This window comes from Micromys minutus (genome assembly GCF_963924665.1).
Source record: "Micromys minutus genome assembly, chromosome: 1".
NCBI classification, from domain to species: Eukaryota; Metazoa; Chordata; class Mammalia; order Rodentia; family Muridae; genus Micromys; species Micromys minutus.
In genome coordinates, this window is record NC_137969.1 from 47,299,825 (window position 1) to 47,323,648 (window position 23,824).

Consider the following 23,824-nt stretch of genomic DNA (forward strand, 5'->3'; position numbering starts at 1 on the left):
GATCGTAAATATTTCAGGTTTTGTCGGCCATACAATTTAGTTACAACCACTTCACTTTGCCATTGTGAATGGGTATTAATGAGTCCTTGATGAATGAGTGTTACTCTGTCCCAGTGAGACTTTATTTATTTAAACAAGTAACAGGCTCTATTAGGTTCTTGGACTAAAGTTTGCTGACCCTGCTCTCAGATCTAGGCTAGCATCTTTATGAGACATGGTGCTGTGTCTGTGAAATTCAACTCAAGGTCCCTTAGCTTAGTGGCTTGGCATGAAATAGACACTTCATAAATACCAAATTAGATTGAACCCAGTGACATTGTACTTATGAAAAATCACCCAAGAAAACTAGAGTATTCGGTCTTGTGGGGGGGGGGGGTAAACATCAGAATTTGGGGTGGAAAATATTTATGGTTAAAAAATTTGGGATAAATAATGTAAAATTCTGTTTACATTTGTTAAATTTTTTAAAACTCATTTGTAAAACTTTTCAAATAAAGTCATACTAAGCATGTGTGTTTGCACATGCTTATGTATGAGGGGGGAGGAAGAGGAGAATAAGAAGGGAGACAGGATTTTTTTTATAAATTTTATACATGATGTTAGCCAAAAGCTTAAGAAGAAATTTGTTTCATTAAGTTTGTCTGTGACTATAAAATTCCCAACATCCAGTATGATTTCTATGAGTTGGTGGTCTTGTTGGTGTCTGTCAAGACTGATCCATGTCCACTGAATTGTTCAGACTATTAGCCAGACCTTTGTATTGGCAAGCTCTTTCTAACACCAGTCTCTGTGCTTCAGAAACTAGAGCAAGCTATAGAGGAGTTACATGCTTTCTCTGCAATTCTAGCCTTGGTGGCTGTGCAAAGAAGGAGGAGAAAAGAGGAGGGGGAGGAGGAGAAGGAAAAGAAGAAAGAGGAAGAGGAGAAGAAAGAAAGGAAGGAGGAAGAGGAAGAGGGAGAAGAAGGGGGAGTAGGAGGAGGAAGAAGAAGAACGGGGAGGAGGAGGAAGAGGAGAAGGAAGAGAAGAGAAGGGGAGGAGGAAGAAGAAGGGGGAGGAGGAAGGGGAGAGAAGAAGGGGGAGGAGGAGGAAGAGGAGGAGGATAAGGAAGAGAAGAAAGAGAAGAAGAAGAAGAAGAAGAAGAAGAAGAAGAAGAAGAAGAAGAAGAAGAAGAAGAAGAAGAAGAAGAAGAAGAAGAAGAAGAAGAAGAAGAAGAAGAAGATGACAGGAGGAGGAGGAGGAGGAGGAGGAGGAAGAGGAGAAAGGTTAGCAGATGAGTGCCCGGAAGCCCCCATCAAGCCACTGGATTAAAAAGTAGAAGCCTCCAGCTATTGCATCACAGTCTCAAAATGACCAAATGGCCACACAGAGGGGCTCACTGAGGTGACTAATAGAGGAGCTTGGGAGCAATGACAGAACACATGAGAAAAGCACGTAAAAAGTCATTCTTTCACAGAGATGCACAGGAGCTAGGCTAGCCTCACATTTCCCACTCTTGGTCAACTCTCCTTGTCTCATTGTTAGTTCATTTTCTCTCCCCCAACACACATTGCATGCAATGTATCTTTTATTAGAACTCACTGTTCTTTTGGGTCAGGGGCTTGGTTTTCCTAAGTTCTGCCGTCCTGGTTCTAGAGAATGGTGAAGTGTGTGAGTCATTGTTGGACACAAGTTTCCTGGGCATCATGTAGATTTGAGCCCTGAGCACCTAGTTAGTCTCATTAGCAGAGACTGTCTTTCTGAAGCCTGCATGCTCCATGAAGAGCATCCAGAGAATTGTCTGATAAATCTTGAGACTTATGAAGGTCCTTGGATGTGGATAGACCCCACAGTTTCCTGATAAGGAGCTTTCATGGGGACGGGGCTCACAAAGGAGGGCTGTGTGCAGGGAAGCTGTATCTATAAGCTGTGGGCCATTCTACTTTATGGGATGGCAAGCATCTGTTATTAAAAAGACCTGATTGGCACAAAAAGGAGCCCACCTCTGGCCCGGCAGCAGGAGAAGGGTTTTAAAGTTTTAATGGAACACTAAAATTGCTCAAGACAATTGAGACCATTTCCTCTTCCCCACTTGGAAATGGAATTTCTCTCAGGCAGTAGGTTCTTGTTTACCCAGGACAGAACATGCAGAGGTGTGCCTTTTTATGCGTTTGCTAGAACACCTCTGCTGTACAATTGTTAATGCCAGTCATTTTGGGAAATCTGTTCTTGCATTCAATGTCCTGGATTGTCTTTCCTTTTCCCCTTCCTCCCACTTCTCTTGCAACAGAGTAGCAACCCTCCTGCCATTAGCAAGATGTCTATTATAGTGTCATTAAAAAAGCCATAGTCGTACGAGGAATGACTCATGTCATGGAGGACTTAATAATTCACTGTAATAAAAGTATAAAGTTTTATGATAAACCACTCTCAGGGGAGTTAAATATAATCCTTAGCAGGTCACACACTGACTACAAAGCTTACATTTGTAATGGTAATTTGAATTTACTACATCGCCTTTAGTTTTTAAGCGTTTGTGTGTCATTAGACCTTATAAATTGATTTATATGTTTCAACTCCAGTATAATTCTGCATAAAAGTACAATAAATTTTATGGATTGGAGATATGGCATCTAAAACATTTTAATAAAATTATTATTCTAAATTCATTTAAATGGCATTGACAAAAGGCTGCAACAAAGATGCCAGAGATTCAGAAGTGTGGTAGACCAGATGAGGAGGGGGTGGCAGGTGCTTTGCTGTCTGTCCTTTTCCAAGGTCCTCTGTCAGCAGCAAGGAAGCCCCTGAGCTTGCACTGGGACAGATGCCTACTGCAGTGTGCTGTATGGGACATTGAAGCTCTGGGAAGTTTGCTGATGGTGAGCTTGCAGAAGACAGCATCAGACTCAGCCTTCCACAGGAAGGGCTGCTCTAGAATGTGTTAAAACCAAGGTAGTTTTCGGTCTTTCCAAGGAGACCCAAAGATGTGTTCAAGCAGGCCTCCTTGTAGCAGGGAACAAAACCCAGTACTCCGACCTTGACTGGTGTCCAGTGTCTGAAGCAGACTTTAAAAACGAGTAAGAGATGAGGAGAGGCAAGGAAAGGAGAGAAGAAAGCGGAGGAGAGTTAGTGGTGAGGAGAAAGAGTAGAGCAAACTACTGTGCTGTGGGTGCATGTGGGTGCATGTGGGTGCATGTGGGTGCATGTGGGTGTGCTGCCCCGTTGTGGGTGCACTGTGGGTGCGCTGTGGGTGTGCTGTGCTGCCCAGTTGTGGGTGTGCTGTGGGTGTGCTGTGGGTGTGCTGTGGGTGTGCTGTGGGTGTGCTGTGGGTGTGCTGTGGGTGCACTGTGCTGCCTGCCCCGACTGGCCCTCAGCCTTTACTCTCATCACTGGCATTTGGAGGAATGTTAGGACCACACACTCCCTTGTCCTTCACTATTAGAAAAGTAAAGACGAAGAAACCAAATTCTGACAAATGAAAACCAAAACCCACAACAAAATTGTTTGTTTCAGGGTCTCGAATGAAGTGGTACAAACACAAACCCTAGTCCTGGGAAGAAAGGGGAACTGTCATCCCTCATGCTGCCTCTGACTCCTCAGGGTTTTTTCCTCATTGGTATTATTTCAGCCGGCAGTCTAGGACAGAATTATGATTAGTTATATTTTCCTTCCTATAGTTAGATCTGTGGGCCACTGTGCCTGATCTCTTTCCTGTGAGAACTTTTGTCTACATTTGGCAGCAGACTCAGGGAAGGGACACAGCCCTGGGCTCCTGAAACTGACTTAATAAACTATACTGTCTCATTGGAGGGATTTAAAGAACTTCCTGGAGATTTTATGTCTATACACATATATAGACATCATACATGTGTATATATGTATATGCTGTATATGTATTTATATATGTTATATAGGTGTTATATAGGTGTTGTATGCACATATATGCATATATGCATACATATTTATAGAATTTCTCGGCTTTTGTATTTTGAACCCTACTGTTCCCAAAGCTGACATAACTTCAGTGAGTTTATCTAACCTGCGTACAGCATGGCTGACAGGTAAAACTCGATGTCTCACCCTCGGGAATGAACCCTTTGCATTGTTTCCTCTACACTTGCTTAACAGAAAACTTCTATCCGGACATTAGCATAGCACCAAGTTAACCTCCTAGCCTCTCAGAACTCAAGGGGTGTTATGATTTGAATGATAATGGTCTCCATAGGGTCAGATATTAAATAATTAGTTCCCAGTTGGGAAGGGATGGGAGTTCCCAGTTGGGAAGGGATGGGAGTCACGGCCATGGGAGTAGGGCTTGTCATTGGGAGTGGGCCTTTGGATTTCAAACTCCCCACCCCATTCTCTGTGTTGCACCCCCACCCCCCACCCTGTTGTACTCTTGGATTGAGATGTAAGCCTCCCCCTCACTACTGCTATGCTCCCCAGTCATGCTGATCTTGGATTCACCCTCTGAAACCATGAGTTCCAAATTAAAGCTTCCTCTTGTAAGTTGTTTTGGTCATGGTGTTTGTCCCAGCAATTGAAAAGTGGCTAAGACAGTGGGTGTGCCACTGCTAAATGACACAGTCGGCTGTACAGGATGAGGTACAGTTTACTGGAAATGCTTTTGGAGTTTCTGGGGAAATGATTCCCACAAACGCTTCTACTCCTGGTGTGTTGAAGATTAGGACCCCAGTGTGCAACGGAGAAAAATCAAATTGCAAGCAGAACTCCCCATGCACAGTGACAGCTTGTGGAAAAAAAGAAGTAAAGAGGAAGCATGCCTCCAGTAGCTTGCTGCTTGGGTCCACTTTAGGCAGGAGAGGGACTGGGCACAATGAAGTTCTACTTGGTGACAATTGAAATCTGGGTACAGTTTTCAGGTAGCCCAGTGTTTTTCTCTGTGCTCTCCATGCGAAGCATGGCATCCTGGGGGAACCAGAGCTAGCATCCTTACAGAGGCTGATGAATAACCAAATTTGGCAATTTTTCCTCTAGTATGATTTGTGCATAAGAAAACTTTCAGAATGACATGGCCAGTGTTTCTGTTGGGTAAGTCCTCATCAACTTGTTATTTCCCTCAAAGCAGGGACTCTCCAGGAATCCCCATTTGAAATGCAAATGACCCAGAGGAAGAGAATAGATATTTATCAGTCATTAACACCATGGTGAGAAGGAGTGTCATCAGAATTTAGGGAGCTAACAACCCAGATCCTAAAAAGGTGAGACAGAAGAGAGGAATTTCTTTAGGGGAGGGTGCACCAAAAAGGGATCAAAGAGAAGTAAAGAGAAGATAGGTGGAAAAACCAAAATAACAAAGATATTGTAGAGGTTAGATATCCTACTAAGGACAGTCATTTGTGGATTTTGTCCCACAGTTGCCTTTTAAGTGACATGGACAATCCAGAAAGTCTCATTCCTAGAATTTTGTCCTAAAATTTCAAAAATATTTCTGAATTTTTGCCTAGTAGTAATTAACCTTGAGCCAACAAATTAAAATTCTGAAATATATTAAATATATATATGAAGCAGGCAAAGCATTTCCATATGTGTGCCCTTTCATTAGTCTTAGGATTGGCCTGACACATTTAGATGCTTCATTCAGAATAGCCACCTTGAGGGGAGATTTATTGACCCCCTCCTTATTTGTAGATTAAAAAATGGAGACTGGGAGAGATTAAGAGACTTACCAAAAAATTATGTCCCTCTTCTCATTGCTTACTATGGGGAAATACTACTGGGTTGATGTCTGCTCTTCAGCGCTTCATTAGACCAAGTCTATGAAAGTTCATTGTGATCTACAAGGAAGCACTTGACATTTAAATCCATTCTTCCTGGTCTGGTGGACTTTTAAGTCCCCAATTGTCCAACCAGATAGACTTCTTGGGTCACTTGGGGCTTTGAACATTTGAAGTGTAGCTTAGAATTTCATTTCAGTAGAACAACCAGACATAAGGGCAAGGAAGGCTTATTGTCAGTGTTACTTTTAATTGGGCATTCCACAAGTGCCTAAGATTGCAGTTGCTGAGTGGTCGGTCTTCTTCCCTCATAAGGTAGGTTTACAGAGAGCTTAGTTTGAAATAGGAATTGGATTTGCAGATGCAAGATCAGACACAAGTATAGTGCAGAGGTAGTCCATGCATCTTGAGAAGTAAAAGCTGTTGGGGAAATCCAGTCAGTATTCTCTAGGGAAGCCTCAAGCTGGGGCTATAGGGCTGGAATCCAGAATATTGGTGAAGACTTCAAAGTACAGTGTGTGCTCCTCATCAGGCTGATAGAATGTCTACCACAGATTGATCTGATGGTGGAGGGTAGTGATGGGTGTGCCTCCTGTACGGTGCCTCTTCTCTCACTTCATTGCACTCTTCCTGGGCCATCTGCGTTCTCGCTAATGTTCTCTTCACAAGGCTTGGTGTGGTCCTGTAGCTGTTTGAGGAAATTCTTTACATTATCGTCATGCATTCCCTGCTCCCCTTAAAAAATACCTTGGAATCAGTGTAGTAAAAAACTATTTGAAGATAGTCATGGGACCCTAAAGCCATGAGTCACAGGAGGGGATATTTGCTAGACTGTCTCATCTTGGAATACATGGGCCTCAATTGTTCTATGCTGTCCTTCTGCTTATATTATTATGTGATATTCATTTCTTCCTATCTGTCACTGTTTCTTTGTGTGTATATGGGTCTGTGATATGTAAGAGTAAAGCATATGGGGAGGAAGGTGTGTGACCCTCTAGGCCTGCACCATCCCCCAGTTGGAGCTATTAGCCACTTACATGCCTAATTAATCAGCCGATTCTTAGATTGAAGGCTGAAGGAGCTAATTGCAAAATTTATACACCAAAATTTTACTCATATAAGAGGAGGTTGAACTGGACATTTAATCTTTAAACCTTTATCTTCAGGGTGACTAGGTCCTGTGCACATCTGTGTGTGCATATGTGATATGATGTGTGTGTGTTTAACCTATTCATTGCTGTCCTAACTCCTGTCTTTGCTTTCTGCATTATTACTAATAATATCAGAGTACTCCTACATATGATGCAGACAGAACCTATTGCAAACATTCTATTCAAGGTCTGTATATGGATTTGTTGCAGGCTCTTTCTCTTTAATATAGAAAGAATTCATTGAAAACTATTAATGATGTATACTTTGTATGGGAGTTAAATACCCTGTTAAGAAGTGTGCTTGATAAAAGAATTTGTCTGTACTGATGGTCTATTTTGAATCAAATGTCTTCATCCATTACTTTTTATCTTCTTAAAACCAACTGAGATTGGTAGGTTTTGCCATTTAATACATGTGCTTGTCAAGGTTCTTCCAAGTGTTTTGGGCTGCATGACCTGTCCAAGTTCAGAGCACTCATCTTAAATGTGTTTAAGATCAGGTTCTAAATCTTTGAAACACTCGGCATCCCTTGTAGAATTTTATGAGGTAGAGGAATTCTATTTCTGTGCCTCTGAGTAACTATGAAATGCCTCTGCATAAATTTTAAATGCCCATGGTTTAGCAATCTAGAGAATTCAGAGCTGGTAACAATCAGACCTGTGGACACCTTGAGTCCTACTGACTGTTAGCTTTGTCTGGCCATTTCACAATACAACCACACTTATGTTAGAGGATTGTGTTCAACTCTCTCTTCTCTTTACTTCTATCTTTTCATGGGGTTTCTGTGACTTGGCTCCCCACTTCTATTCTCTCTATGCCAAGAATAGATGGCATCTGGACTTTCTTTCCAATTCTGTCCTAGCTACTTCCTAAATGGTCTGTACGTCTAGTGATCAGAAGGAAGTATAGCTCTGATGTTCTTGCTTTCTAGGCTGAGCCTTGTGTTTCCCCCATAGCTAACAGAAGCATTCTGTATTCACATAAACATCTTTAGATGCTAATGGACTGATAAACTATGGTGCAGCCATTGTCTCCACTCTAGGTCTCGTACTCTGAGAATGAAAGAGTGGATGTACTGAACACATAATGAGACCCCATCCTTTTCAACCTCACTTTCTATCCATGAACCTCCAAGCATGATTCCTACAGTTCAACAAGAAGCTCCTATATAGAACGGGTCTTAATAAATGAGCACCTTTAATATAAAGTGGAGTTCCCCAAGTTTAATTCTTATAATTTTTTTGTGGAAGATCCTGGTAACCCCACATTTCTACTGATGGAGCCTAAAGTGATGCTTCCATTAGATCTCCAATCTGAGTACCAGTTGTCTACACATAACTGTTTCCAGGCCATTTCCACTGCAGCCTTCTCAAGTGCTATGAAATTGATTAAATGCAATGTGAAATCATTATTTCCACACTCCCCTGCCTACTCTTCTTCCTCTGTGACCATCTACCTCCACGGTGAGTACCCCCAGCCACCCCTGGCCACCCACAGTGCTACACACTTATTTTTTCTGTTACACCTTGCCTTTATCTGTCCAGGTCCTTAAGTCCCCACAATCTCATCCCTTTTAATTCATTACAACAATGACAGAAGGGGAAGTATCCCCGTATGAGTTGTAGAATCTCCACTAGTGAGCTTTTCTGTGTGCTGTGGTTTGGAATGGTGAGATGTGTGTCTACCTTCTGAGTCCTTGTGGTACTTTCCATGCCTTTGGTGGTCATTTTTCGCTACTCTTCTTCCTCTTCATCTTTAGAGACATGAATTTCTGTTTCTCAGATGGCCCTGAACTCTTAGTCTCAAGTATCCTTCCAATTCAGCCTTCTGAGTTCTCTTCTTTAATAAACAATGACCTTTCCTCTACTTCGAGCCCTAGCACAAGTCCACATCTTCTAGGCACATGATCTGACCAGCTCTCTCCCAACTGCAGTGCCTTCTCTCCTAACCTCTGCACCTGTTAGTTAGTTACACTCTGGAATTGCTTTTGAAATTCTGGATGCATGGCTTGTTCCTTGTGATGAAAGCTAGGGCCATTTGAAGGATAAGACCATATCTTATTTGGTTAAAGTATGTCCAGATGGATCCAAACTGATTGGATGGAGGAAGAGAGAGAGGGAAAGAGAGGAAGGAGCAAGAGAAGGACCCTTTGCTAGCCTATCAACTTGGTTTGGGGTTACAATTCTGGTACACTGTGACCTGGACAGGAAGTATGATCTATTCCTACGTTCCTGCATTCCTGAGACCCCCATATCCAAGCATTTGGGTCCTGGACCCCTGTAGAGGGAATGAAGCAATGAAAACTTCCCCAAACCATTCTTTAGGTGCTTGTCACATCTTGTGCTTCTCTCTCTTCAGGTAGTAGTGCACCAGGAGGCAAATACACGCACAGTTGTAGCGGGGAGTGTGCATCAGGTGAGCTGAGAGCAAGTCTTTCTTCTCCAGCCAGCACATCCTGGATCTGGAGCCTCCTGTTTCCCCCTGGTCAGATGGGAAAGATTCAGCAGCTCTTCTTTAGCAAGTGTGGTCAGTGTCCCCTTTTGTTTATCCAAATGCATAATTGGACAATAAACGATACCATAGAAAGCCCAGTGTCAGGGGTCCTTATTCATTGCCAATTTTAAATGAAACTTGCTGCATTGGTTGAAAGGAGCCATTAGCAGGAAAGAACTTAAGCCACATTATGAGGGGAAGAAAATTGTCCTGCATTTGGTCAGTCTGATGAGGTAAAAAGGATTGTGGGGTAGGTGTGAGCCATTAAGGACTGTAAGGCTTCCTCCAACAATGAGCAGGCACGGGGTGAGATAAAGAGCCTCGGTGGGTCTGGGAATAATGCATGAATTCACACAAAGTGACCAGGCATAAGGACAAGTCGTTCTGTTCTTCACAGTTAAAAAACACTACAAATGCCTTCATGCCCCTCCCTCTTTTCCTAACTATGCCTGCCCATCCCTTTGATTCTGTCCCAGGAACTTACAGCATGTTTGAGGTGCTTAAAAGAAGCCTTAAACTAGTGCTTAACAAGTCAATACTAACTATTGTTTAGCACCGGATTATGGGTCAGATCATGGGATTAAAACAGAGCTATTGGGGCACCTTTGTACCTGGCAAAGAGTTAATGAACACACGCTGGGTCCCTGTGGAAACTGCCAAGCTGGTTTACTATTTATTTCAGTGGAGCAGGAACAAAAATCTAATAGTTTTCCTTTTCTGTGGATGCTTCTTAAGGAAAGTGAGAATGCTTCATTGTACTAAACTGGAAAGGTACTTTTCTATATTATAAAATTGGCTGGTTATCCAAAGCATGATATGATATGTATACTTGAGGAAAAAACGCAAGCAAATCTGGTATCAAGGAAAGGTAGTAATTTCACAGCAGATAGTATGTGAGACTACAGGTTGGGGTACATGACGTGTGTGTGTGGGGGGGTGTCTGTCTGTCTTTCTGTTTGTTTCCACACCTTAATAACTTATACTTCTGTAAATAGGAGGAAAGGGTTTCTGCTCTAGATCCAGTCTCTTGGGGTTTCTGGGTTAAAGTTATATTTCCAAGACAGGATGGGGGAAGGGAAGCCAACTGGGGGGGGGGGGGGCTCAGGGGAGAGTTTGGAGCAATCTCCTTGCTCTGATTAGATGTCCAGCTGGGAGGGTAACTGGACTTCCCTTAGCAACTCAATTCACCAGATCCCCAAGCAACTAAATGGTCATGGCTTTGGGGTCCTGCCGACTGGAGTGGGATTTGAACCAGTGACCTGTAAGCGAGAGATGCTATTTGCTATTTCTTGATGCATGTACTCTTAGCTTGACCCTCTCACCACCCCCCACTGGTTCCTTGAAATTAACATTTAGACGTGTTTGTCTCTGAAATATGGGGTACAGCTGACTGTCCCACTCATTCTGATGGTTGGGGTTTAGGGCTGATTTTAAAAGCTTAGGAAATGCTTGTCAGAGTGTAGTATTTGTATACAGTCCATGAATTTCCGTTTTCTTATGTGAAAACAAAGTAGGAAAAAATAGTTCATACATATGTCAAAGGATGTTAGACACAATGGATAGCTTACAGACATTTCATTTCTACCTTCCTGAAGAACGTACTTCAGTGATATACTTGTTCTGTAAAAAACAAGATGTGAATCATATGTCCACATAATCTATCCATATGGATGTGTATATGTTTTTTATAACTCTCAATCTTTCGCCCTAGTATGGTATGAAGAAGGGAGGATCAATTATAGATAGAGGAGTAGCCCTCTCAGAGGATTCTCCAATCTACTGGCAGTTTCTCAAGACCCGGCTTTGGCTCAGTAACCCGTGGTATTTAGTTTTGCAGAATTCAGGCAAGGAACAATGTTGATTTATTTGGAAGTAGAAGATGGGGCCAAAGGGAAACATTTAGTCTTTAGTATTTGCTTTCAACCTTATAAGGCCAGCATTTCCTCCAGCCTGCTAGAGGTGTTTAATGGTGTGCTTGGGCTCTCTCTTTTTAAATAGAAGTGTGAATGGGTGCCTTAGGCTAAAACAGCCCCACCTCTCAAACTCCAAGGCTGTGGGAAAGATCCCTGCCCTCCAGACCCATCCTTAATTGGCCTATAGTAAAAGAAGCAATTAAAACTAAGAGTCTGATTCATAAAACGTGAGCACAGCATTTAAAGGTGCAGTGAGATTCCTGTTTGTGTGGGTGGAGCTGCAGGACTCCTTTCTCTTTTGAACCCACCTGTACAGACTTCACTTTCCTCTGGGTCCTAGCACAGGCCAACCTTTCCTGGCAGATCAGTCTCAGGAGTAAGGCTGGGCTTAAACCCTAGGGAAATTTACATTAATCTGCCAGTTTATCCCCTGACTGCTTCTTCCTTGGGTGTAAGATTTTAATCTCAATTCTTTTAGATGGGAAGCATTCTTTGTAACCAGTTTTACACCATACCTCACTGAGAGATGGGATGAAAACATTGGAAGTTTGTGTCTGTTAGAGAGTGAAGCAACCCCAAATCTGCCCGTTTCTGCTGGAGACATAAGATGATGAGCTGTAAAGGAAGAGGAACCCCAGAATACCCATAAGTTTAATTACGACGTCAGGGAAACTCTCATTTGTATATCCCCATTCCGTTCAGCAGCCTCCATCAGACCCACACGCCCGTCAACAGCACTAAGGTCTTCACAATGCAGAAAAGCTGTGACTCTTGAATAGGGTACTCCTACACTGAACTTTGGAAAGTGTAATAAATTTTTGTCATTATTTGTCTCATGACAAACTGAGAAATGGAGAGGGTAACCAATTAGGGCTTAGAAGCCATGCTTTGTAAAGCTTGGCCATAGTTTCCAGCATAGGAGTCCATTCGAGATGTCTTTGAGAGTAATGTCCAACTCTAGAAAAGAATCGCGAAAATATGCCCCTGGGAATATTTTGTTAACTGTCTGGGGCAAACTAAGTTGACAAATAATGGTGGGATTTAGCTCTCAGAGTTCGCTCTGTTTAATAAACGGTGCTGTCTCCCTTGGTACTTCCCACTGCTTCATTATGTTGCAGTCCACTCTTTTCATTTGTTCTCCAGAACGGTATCCTAGGGCTCATTATCCTAGACTCTTTCTTTTAGCCTCTCACACACAGACTGAGTTACTATTAGGCTCTTCTGTCCTCTATAGGGCTGCATCTACAACACACCAAATCCCAGGCAGCAAGTGACAACATCCAGTCCTTGTCCCAGATGGCTCCAGATGCATGGCACTGTGTAGACAGAAACAGCCAGATGGCTGAATGGATTTTCCACTTTCCATCTGGGTGCCTGACATGGTGGGGATGCATCCAAAGCCTTGAGCCAAGAGAAAATGCCAGCCAAGGAGATGAGGTACTGCTACTTTGCAGGCACCTAATTCCTGCTGGGTGCTATGTGTGACCTTGATGTAATTTATTCTCACAGAAACAGGTCACTCTATAGGAGCGAGAATTGTCAACCCCTAGAAATAAAATAAGGGAGGCAGCCAGACCCAAAGAGACAAGGAGAGAATGTCCCATTTGCTCTCTGACAAGGACAAGTCTTTTTCTGACTGGGTGGGGACAGCAACATCTTGGAAATGGCTTCTCCTTCCAGGTCTCCTGAGGTCAGAGAGCATGAGGCTTGACAAAAACACGAAGCGAAAATGAAAACATCAAGAGGCTCGCGGTCCATCATGGGCATCACTAAATCTTTGTGAGCAACCCTGAGCAGTGAATTATGGCAGCACGGAATTGACTTACAGTTTATTTCTAGTAACAGGCAGTTACTATGTCAAGTCTGAAACCATTCAGAAAGGCCTATAAAAATATATGACAAAGTAACAGGCTACCTCTAGCTCTTTTTAGCATGTTTATGAGTTCAAACTGCATTGAGCTTGTGTTTATAGAAATGAATACAGGAATTTCTTATGCCACCCCCCCTCGTGACCATGGGGTAGTATCCAAGACTTTTAGAATCTTTGAACACCCAACTGAAGTCTCCACTCTGCCCAGAGGCAATGTTACTGCTGGACATACAACTTGGGCTTTTCCAGGAAGGTTGAAGTTCTTTTGTGAAGAAGCAAGGTAGTAAGCCAATTGTAAAGGAAAAAAAAAAAAAGCACATTTGTAAGTTACCTTTCACCCAACTCCCTACCCCCACTCTGTTTGGCACTTACTCAGAGACTAATTGCTGCTTGAGTGGGACCAAGGGACAAATGCTGAGGCAATCCACTTAGAATGTGACATCAAGAATAATAAGGTTCCATATAGTTAAAAGTCAATACCCTGAGTCTAACGATGCGGTGTCATAGACTCATAAGCATGTATCCATATAATACATAATTGTCATCTGCAGAGAAAAGATCTAATTTTGATAATGCATATCGAGATTGGTTGTCTGTAGGATTCCTATGGCTCCAGAAGGTTTGACAGTCCTGAATATCACATAATAGCATGTAGCCAAGGAACATGGGATGGAGGCAAGGGGAAAATGCCTCCATTCCAGGATGCAAGCACTCCCACTCACAGCTTTAATTCCTGAAGAACACAGTTCTGCTCAGACAATGAACATGTTTTCTGAGAAGAGTGATTTGCTCTCGGTTTCCAAATAAGAAACGCATGTGCTTGGGTTTCAGAGTCCTTGTCTTCTCCTGGGTACAGGACCCTTTCAGCAGATTGAAATAGTCCAGAGTCTTAATCTTCTAAAAACTTGGTTTGGGGTTTAAATTCTAAAATAATTAGCCAGGTGACTGTGACGCACACCTTTGACCCAGCACTCTTGAGGAAGAGGAGGAAGGATCTGGGTGAGTCTGAAGCCAGCCTGGTCAACAGACCAAGTTCTAGAATCGGCAGGACTACAGAGAAATGTCTTGTCTCAGAGAGAGAGAGAGAGAGAGAGAGAGAGAGAGAGAGAGAGAGAGAGAGAGAGAGAGAGAGAGAGAGAGAGAGAGTCTACATTATATTCCCTCAATTCTAGGAAATATTTCCAAAGCAATTTAGGTACTTCTGGTCAGCACACTTCTTACAATCTATTGTCAGCACGAGTCTTACAATCTATTGCAGACGTAGAATATTTTTCTACTCTTTTTTAAAAAATATCTTTTTAGTATATTCTTTCTGATTAATACTACCTTCAAATTGAGTGTGTGTTTTAATAATAATATCTTGGCCACCACTGGGACATATTGTGCAGAAAAAGAGTGTGTGTGTATTATGAATGTGTATGTCATACATGATGTGTGGTATGTGTGTGGTGTGAGCATGTGTTATGGTGTATGTACATGTGTGTTGTGTATGTGTGTGAGTGTGTGTTGTATATATGTGTATGTAGTGTGTGTGTATGTGTTTGTTGTGATGTATTTGTGCATGCGTGTGTGGTATTTATGAGAGACAGAGCCCTTTGCTCTTGAATGCTCATGGGAACCTGGTAGAGGAGCTGATTTTATTCCCATTTTACACATGAGGAAACAATTAGCCATTGAGCCCTATTAGAAGTTCTATTTCCCTCTGTTACATAGGATCTAGCCATCTTGGAATATGTCACCTCATGAGCTGCTGTAGAGGAAAGAGAACTTTATTCCCACACTCAGAAACTTGATGGAATCCACTGACATGATGCACTGATGCTCGATGTCCCCGAGTATCAGGACGCTGGGTCCCACTTCCTCTAGATTTAGAGTTCACGTGCTCGCTTCGGCAGCACATATACTAAAATTGGAACATAGATCAGGTCTGTAAGTTCAGGCATCTCTTGCCTCTGTCTCTCACCTGAGGCTTTTTTCCCAGTAGGTTCTCTGCCACCTCATTCCCAGGCAATGCCTTCCAGAGGGAAAGGGAAAGTCTTCCATAACTCCACTGTCAAAGCACCAAGCCTCCACCTAGTCTATGGAGATTAAACATGTAAGGAGCAAGGGCACAGCATTAAAATACTCAGACCACTGTCTTCTAACAACTGCATGAGAAGCCTTGAAACCACTGAGCTTTCTTCTTAACTGCATCCCACCCCGTATGGAAGATTATCTTTTGAGATTTACCCATCTATTCATTTCTTCATCAACTTTTTATTACACATGGTTTCTTCTGTCTCTTGGAGCATAGAAACAAATAAGAAGAAAAGCCTATGCCTTTGCAGGGATAATTAGGTGAGACCACAAAGATGTAACATTAGAAGAGACAGTGCATGTGTGAGGTTTACATAAGATTATGAGTGGTTATTTTATTATTATTTAAAGTTATCATTACTCAAGACAAAATTTTCATTGCTTTGGGAATACAGAGAGGGGAAATTACCAGCACAAATCACTAGGGGAATGGTGTGTATGTGTGTGGGTATGGTGTGTGTAGTATGTGTAGTGTGTGTGTGTATGTATGTGTGGTATGGTGTGTGTGTGAGAAAGAGAGAGAGAATGTATGTGTGTTGTGCATGTGGTATGCTTTTGTAGTGTGTGTGTGAGTGTATGTGTATGTGTGTGTATCTTGATGTGTGTGAGAAAAAGAGTGTGTGTGTATTATGAATGTGTATGCCATACATGGTGTGTGGTATGTGTGTGGTGTGAGCATGTGTTAAGGTGTATGGACATGTGCGTGGTGTATGTGTGTGAGTGTGTGTTGTATATGTGTATATGTAGTGTGTGTGTGATTATGTGTTTGTTGTGATGTTTTTGTGCATGCGTGTGTGGTGTGTATTAGAGAATATGTATATTGTGTATGTCTATGTGTGGTGTGTGGTGCATGGTGCATAGTATGTGTGTGTAAGAGAGCATGTGTGTAGTGTATGTGTATGTGTGTGTATGTGTGTATATGTGTGTGGTATAAAAGACAGATTGTGTGTAGTGTGGTGTGTTTGTGTGTGTGTGTCCAAACAGTGTTCAAAGTCAAAGTCATGGAAGGGCAAACTTAACCAGGGAAAAAAAGTGCCTCCAGAGACAGAGGGCCAGTAAAACCCTGTCTCTGAGGAGGAGCAGGAAGCCATCACTTCTTTCCCTCTGACAGGCAGGATGACATTAACGTTAACTTTCCCCTTTTTATGCTAACTCCATAAATCCCTCTAACATTCCAGCAAGGAAGGTGCTATTGTGTCTACTTTCCTTGGAAGAGAGACAAAGCTCCAAGACTTTAAGTGAATTAGAGAGGCAACTTTCATGTTGGGTTTTATCTGAAGAATTGTTTGAGCCTTAAACCTGTGCTTTCTTCACTCAACCAACAGCATTACATTAACATGCCTGATCATTGTCTATTGTTCAGGAGATCAGAGCCTGTGAGACAGTAAATATCCACCACCCACATTGCCCACACACTGCCAGCCCTGGCTCACCTGGATCTTAATCTTTCACTGAAACAGGAAATGTGCTTGTTGGAAAAGCAAGTCTCCTTTTTGAAGGGCAAAGTTGTGGCTATCTCTGGGCCACTTTCCCTCTGGCCCTCAATCCTAAGTGAGTATGGGTGAGAAGCACCTGGCTAGTTGTCTAGTTAGACACAGACTGAGCAAGGTTGGCTCCCATCTGGTTTCATTCATGCTCCACTCTTCCCATCATAGGCTGAACCTGAAAGAGGCTCTTCGGCTACACATCACTAGGGAGTTCATTTATTATCATTCATTTTCGACTCCTTGTCCTCATCAAGAGTGGTTTTTTAGACCCAAGGCAATGAAGCCAGGAGCTTACCCTGGAGGCTACAATAGTGCCATATGCTGTCTGTGGCTGTGGTACTGGTCCAAGGCTCTGGTCCCACTTGTTTTTCCAAGGCCACACCCATGACCCATATGAAACATGCCTGTGTGCTCTGGGTTAGGACAGATCATGCCATTGATTATCTTTCTCAGTGGCAGATCTATAGATTTATCATCAGTAATCAGCACAAATCGTCAATGTGTGGAATGTGATGAGATGTATACTTAAATGAAACAGTGAACATGTTCATCTTTGTCTTGTAAGGTATAATGGTATATACAGTTTTACCTGGCGACTGAGGTGAAAGTCTACATTGAATTCCTTTGACAATCTGATGTCCTGGCAGAATGTACCTCTGATTCATGCTGTTGCAATGACCAATGATAATTATTTGCTGATTGCCATATGCAAACTACTACTATTTTATGTGAAAGTTACTCCTCACCACAGCCTGCTTTATTCCTGTTTGCTGATGAATATACTCAAGTGCAGAGGGACAGATGAAATGGTTCAAAACCATACAGCTACCGAATGTTGAGAGTCTCAGACTAGTATCAAGACTGTAGACTTCCAGAATGTTTAGAGAAATCTCCTGTGATGTAGAAAGAAAGAGGAATACAGGCCTCGACCTTATTTGTTAGCCACTGGCCTTAAAACCAACTCCTCAGAGCTACTGCCAGTAGAAGACAGATGTCTTTTAGTACTTAGTAAAATCCTTTGCACCTCTAAGTAGCAAATGACCATTATTTATGAATGCCAGACTTAGCAAATAAAACTATTTGACACACATTATTCTGAATTTCAGGTAAACAATAAATATTTTTAGCATTAATATGTCATAAATGCTTTGTACAATATAGTTATACTACAAAATTACCTGTTGTTTATATAAAATTGCAGCTGACCTGGGAACCCTTTTCCTTACCTGTCAGTCGTGGGGTTGAGGCTGTCTGTTGGTAGACAGGAATTTCCTTTAACATTCATGACCCCTTTATAACACCACACAAAGGCAAGTACTATTAAAATGCAAAATAAATAATTATGACCATAAAATCACAGGAAGAAAGAGAACAGTGGAGAATTGTCTCAACTTTGTTGTTCTTTGTTAGACGGTGGCTGGGTTCATACCAAGAATACACTAGGTTTTTGTGCCTTGTCTACAAGATAAACCAAAGGAAGCCAGTGAAGACAGAAAGCTCAGCATGGTAAAAATTTAGAAAATAAAAAGGAACGCCCCAGACAGAGATTCTTCAGGGGACATTTGACGACTGGAAAGAGAAATGTTTTGAGGCAGAGGAAAGCAAGCAAGAGTAGACAGGACAGACTGACAACACCCAGGACTGCTGTGTGTATGTTGGGGGAGGCAGGCTGACAACACAAGACTGCTGTGTCAGGGGCGGGGACTGACAACACCCAAGACTGCTGCGGAGGGAAAGAGAACAGACTGGGCTTGAAAATTAATCAGAATAGGTTATGGTGAGCAAAGAAGTAACATATATTTAGAACTAAGTAATGAATTGTCTAGGGTTCAATAGTACACCTACCCACTACTCCCCTAACCCTACTCACCGCACCACAATTCAAGTCCATTCAGAACCCCTGGGTATATTCTTAATTACAGACAGGATCTTTGAAGACTTGATTTAGTTAGGGTGAAGTCATAGAGAATCAGAGATTCTGAACAAGGGCCAGTGGGATGGGTGTCTTTAGAGGAGTGAAGTTTGGCTCCAGAGACACATGAAGATGGAAAAGCTGGACCGCCGAGTCTACAGGACATGAAGCATCCAGGAACTCTGGCTATTAGAAGCTGAAAGAGGCGACTGAAACGCTCCCAGAGCTTCAGATGGAGAAGGACTCTGCATTATAATTTAAATAAAACATCCCTTAGGGTCATGAGTTTGAACTTTTGATCCTCAGATAGTGGCACTCTTTGAGGTCTTTTCCACCTTTAGGAGGTGACATTCAGCTACAGAAAGTGAGCCATTGTGTGGGGTGGGTCTTGAGGGTTACGCCAGAGTAGTCTAGTACAAGCTCCCTACTCCCTGCAAGGATATAATCATCTGTACAAAAGCCTTTGTCCTTGTAACTGCAGCTTTCTGTCATGTCTGTCTCACCACAAAGAACTGTAACCCTTTGAACTGTGAGCTGAATTAAAGGGCTCTTCCTTTAGGTTGCTTTCCGTGGGTATTTTTATCCCAGTGACAGGAGAGTAACTAGCCACATTGTCAACATGCTGAATAAGTTTGGACTTGTAGCTTCTGAAACCCATCTGTAAGGCCTCGTTTATGACAATTTAGTACCACAGTGCCAGGACATAGATGTAATCATATGGCACATTCCATGTCACCATCTTTTGTTAGGTACACAAAGATTCAAATGCTACTGAGGAAGATTAGAGAGAAAAGACAATTCATTAAGTTCCTACATTAATTAGTCTCTAAAGCAGACACAAACAGAAAGGAAAGGACAGGTGTTGCTAAAATTTTTCTATAAAGTGTCAGGAGTAAATATTTTAGAAGTTTTTGGCAATGGATTCTCTGTGGCAATTGCTCAATGCTGCCATTGTGGGGTGAAAGCAGAAGAGGACCATAGATAAACAAAGGGGTGTGACCATGTTGAAATGAAGCTTTATTTATAAGACAGATGGTAGTCTGGCGCGGTGGATTTGTCCCCTCAGGCTGTGACCTCTAATGAAAAAACAAGGCCTTTGCAGAAATTTGTTGACCTACACATAGGCTTTTGTTCACCTCTGGCCATGCTATTTGATACATGAATGTGGCATTGAATAGTCTTAGAAGTAGTATTTGCTCCAGTCCAGTGAGATCCCAGTTTCTTTTTTGGTTTTACAGACACCACTCAGGGTGCCATGGAGGGCATGTCCTTTCCTGTCAAGAAAAGTAGACTCATGCCTCTGGCCTCACCTCATTTCATCCTCAGCAGAATATTTACCTTGTGAGCAAGGCATGCTTCTGAAACCTTTGAATTTATTCCACAAGGCAAATCCACTGTTCATAGAGAAAGACTTGTTTTTCTCCAAAAGTTTAATGAAGGCTCTGACAAACAGTCCAGATGAAGAGTCCCATAGTCTTCTTCTAGCAGCATCTACGAGTAGTTCTCAGTCCCAGGGAGACACTGGAACCACTAAGCATGTGCAAATGGTGCCGGGCTACTTCAAAGGACATTTCCATCATCTTCAAAACTTGCTTTACTCAACTGTCCAGCACTGGAGGAACAGGCATACTTGAGATTTTTAGGCATTTAGATGTTCCAGAGATTTTGGGGTTACCCGAAACATCTACCAGTGTATCTGCCACTTCTTCTTAGCCAGATGACCAACACCTCTGAGGGCTGGTACCTCTGGGGCTGAGTCCTGAGAGAAACAGCCTGCCAGGTCTCATCATGGCTTTCAGGGGAGCAGCTGTGCACATTGCAGATTATCAGTGTTGCTGAGAGGAGTTGGCTTCCTTGCTTGCTGCTGTAGGCCTGGGTCTCCAAGGAGCCTTTCTGGCTGAGACTGCAGGATATTTTCTTACCCTGTCCCTTTTAGAGTGTCAGCTTCCCACTCGCCATTGTGTTCTGTCTTGTTAGAGGGTTGCTGAGGGTGTGAGCACAGATTCCACCTGAGACTCACTTAAGGCTGCCAGGCCTCCTTTGACCTCATCTTTGGAGGGACTGGGGGTGGGGGAGATGCCAGACTTCCTTTGAAAGCAAAGTCTCAGCCAGATGTAGGTAGTGGTTGGACTTCTGACGAAATGTTTATTATTTCCTCTTTAAATTTCTGACTATAAGGGACATAATATGATTTATATTTTTATGTATGTTAATTATACTTCATATAAGTACATGACTAATTTTGGCGATGGTATTATTTTCAAGACAACCATGGATTACTCTCCTTTATACATGGAGAAGAGAGGTATTCTGAGTTTGACAAATAAAATAACCCTTAGTAGCAATCTACCCACAGCGATATATGAAACTGGCTTGGTTTTGCCTGATCATTGGCCAACTGACAGATACCTCATTAATGCAATAATTTTCAGTGCAGAGTCATATTTACCTGTTGGAAAAAAATAACAGCACCTGGGCAGCTCTGTGACAGGATGTGAACTGTCTTTGTGCAGTCTGAATGTTCGGTGATCTGAACTCTAAACTCTTGGTTTTGTGTGACTCAGTGGATCTCACTCCTAAAGGGTGAGGACCATTCATTTTTCTCATTAGAACAATTAAATTGATAGTCATTGCTAAGTACGTACAGTTCTATGAGAGAGAATAGAATCCCTGTGTCCAGCAGTACTGGAGCTAGGGACCTTGACACTTGTATATATCTGTTTCATTTCATAGATGACTGGGAGAAAAGCAGAATTAACAAGGACAGTGAAGTTTTTTGGAACTGGGATGGTGGAGGTAGAAGGCCTACATGTTGAAAGCTTGGTCCCTTGGCTCCTGGATTGGACTGCCAGTGAGAAGTGGCACCTGGTGAGAAGTCGTACTGCCATTGGCATGCTTCTGAAGTGAGCAGTGACCCCTCCTCTTCTCTCTTGCACTTTGCTGCTCTATGGTAAGCAGCTATTTGGTTATAATGTCTTCACCTTGCACTAGGCTGTTCTGCCTCCCCACAGGCTCAAAAGCAGTGTATCTGTATGACATGCATTGACACATATAAACTGTAAGCCTGAATAATTATTTTTTTAATAAGTTGATGATTTCAGGTGTTTGTTCCAGCTATAGAAAGTTGACTTACACAGTACTTTTGAAGGTTCTAATCATACACGAAAGAGTAACCCATTAGCTTTTTGTGAGCAAGAAGGCATCCCTTCCCTGGGAAGGCTGCCCTTGGGAATGCAGGGTAGACTGTCATCTTAATGTAATCCACTATCCAATCACATCACTTCCCAGTTTTTCCACTACTCCACAAGGCATGCAAACAGCTGTCTGAATTACAGACCCACCTCCATGCACAGAAGGCTGTGTATTCAGGAAGGCTGACCTCCTGTCAGTCTGAGGCAGAGCCAGGAGACATGGTGATTATGGGCTTGGTTGTCCTACACTCTTGGCCACAGTTACTCAATTTTGCCAGCACAAATCAGTGGTTATAGACATGTCCCCATAAAACTTAATTACCAAAACGACCAGTAAGCATGATTTGTCCTCCAGGACATACTCTGATGACCTTTGTCCTAGAGGGCTATAAAATTCTATCTTTAGGACTTATGATCTTGTATTTATAGCATAGTGACCAACACCTATTTTCTCTGTTTTGGTAGGCTCAGGTAATAAAATCCAGAGGCCAGCAAAGGCTACACACAGATTCACTATCTTGAAACATACATAAAGCAAGCAAGCAAACAAACAAATAAAAGTTCAATCAATGAATAAGACATGCACATTTAAATAAGAGTAACAATTTTAAAAGATATAACTACTTTTGGGGAGAAAGGAATGGAAGTGATATAGATGCAATGTTAATGTACAGCATTCTCAAAAATAGTATTAAAAAAGAAGCAATCCTTGTCTCTCTAGATTTCACACAGGATAGGACAGAGACCACCATGCTAATAGAGATATAGTCTCTCACTTGAGATCCCCTGCAGTGTGAGCTGGCTAAGCCCATGCCTTCATTTCCTTATTAGTAGAGAAATAAATCAGGCGAGACTCTCTCTAAGAATCCTACAGTTGGGAAATTTCTTTCAAGTGTTGGTGGCTCTAAATGTTAATTATATTATTTATAATTATTTTCCAAGAAAAATCTTCCCATCTTCATTTTATGTGGAGCTTTGGATGGCAGAAATGACACGGGGCGGGGTTATCCATGAGAGTAAGGGAGGACAGCTTCACTATTGTCTGCTTGCTGTTTCAGTAACCCGTCCCCTGTGCCGCTGGCTAGGGAGGTCTGGAGCCTCCCTTTACCCTTAGCCCATCGTGCTTTCTGCGCATCCTCCACTGCTGTCAGTTTTTCTCACCAGTGATAGCAGAGTTAGGAACGTCTTCGTGTCTTGCTTTTGTTCTGCTGCTCCCAAACAATGAGATGTTTCCCTCTGCTGTGAGCTGGGAGGACCCTCTGCATCCTCTGTGTGTCTGGTAGGACTTCACATGGTGGCGTGACATGGCAAATCCTCAGTGTGGTTCTGTTGGCCTGAGTCTAGGGAACATGTCTGTCTCTCTGAACGCAAGTGAAAGATTACTGCAGGAAGATTTTTACAAACTGATCTCCGGATGGCAATGCAATCATGGGTGTTTAGAATAGTTAAGCACACAGTGCTAATCCGTGGTGGGATGTTGTTGGTACTCAGCTCATATGATGTGATAGCTTTCTGTGTCACTTTGGTGCCGTACCAGGCCCTTTGCTGCCAACAGGCAGAGACTGTACTGTTCTGGAGAACTATCTCAGGCAGCCTTCCCCATGGTTGGAGGGTTGGAAAGTTTCTAGGAATTTAAGTTCCTTCGAAGAGGCCTTAGTCTCCTATTACTAATAGATCCAGAAATATGTTTCCTGCTTTCTTGGAACTCCAGATCTAACTTACCCTCCCATTTTCATCCTGCTTTTCTCATGGCTCTGAGAAGACAAAGACATGCACTGATCCTCCAGAAAGCCCCTGAATTCTTGACTGGTACCCACTGTGTTAGGCCTGTTTAATAATTTTATGTGACTCTTTGGCAGACCATGAAAGGCAGGCATCAGTATTTTGCAGATCAGTAAGTTATGGTTCCAAAGGATCAATAGCTTTGCCATTTTGACCCAACAGAAAAACCATGAATAGAGAATTCTGAGCTTAGACTTCTTCTGCCTCTGTGTCTAGTGCTGCTCTTTCTTTGAC